General features: G+C 45.2%; 1 protein-coding gene across 1 annotated transcript in view; it reads left to right on the top strand.

Moving 5' to 3' along the window:
• TFAP2A (transcription factor AP-2 alpha) overlaps positions 1-657 on the top strand; it is a 17,836-nt gene that overhangs the window by 3,488 nt on the left and 13,691 nt on the right. The window lies entirely within an intron of this gene.

Here is a 657-nt window from a genome sequence, read left to right as displayed (position 1 = left end):
TGGCTCCCACCCTCTCCCTCTCTCCGGATCTCTTTCTCTTTCACTTCTGCCTGCCCTGCAACCTTTTAAAATGTTGCCCCTTTCCTGTGATTCGTCAGACGCAGCAGCATGTGCCCCCTCTCTCTCTCCCGCTCCCTCTCTCTCCCTTTTTGTCTCTCTCTCCCTCTCCCTCTCCCCCATCTCTGATTAGATACACTGATTCTTCATTCAATGGACGTCATTTAGAACAGGCTCTGCCTTGAGTTGCCTTCTCGCTTCACGCTCGATTTCCAGCCATTCTTCCCTTATTAAGTGTTCGTGTAATATTAATAGTCATGAATATCTGCTATTAGGAGTCTCCAGGAAGGCAGCAGATCTGTTATTAGGAGCTCAAGTGAAGCAGCAGCTAAGTCAAAGGAGAAAAAGAAAGAAAAGAGTCAGAGGAAAAAAAAGGATTAAGAAACAAACACACACACGCTAAAAAAAAAAAAAAGAAAAAAAAAGCGCAAAACAGACAAACAAAAAACCAAAACAAAAAAAAAAAAAAAAAAAAAAGAAACCAACTTTGACTCCTCACACCGCGCCAGGATAGAGAGCTCGCCTTGGGAACACTCGATGAAGGGCAGCAGAGATCGGTGCAAGTTCTGATGGATTATCGTGGCGCGCCCGCGGTGCAGG

The sequence above is a fragment of the Corvus brachyrhynchos genome, unplaced genomic scaffold (assembly GCF_000691975.1).
Source record: "Corvus brachyrhynchos isolate BGI_N302 unplaced genomic scaffold, ASM69197v1 scaffold43, whole genome shotgun sequence".
NCBI lineage: Eukaryota > Metazoa > Chordata > Aves > Passeriformes > Corvidae > Corvus > Corvus brachyrhynchos.
This window is presented reverse-complemented; position numbering and strand designations above follow the sequence as displayed.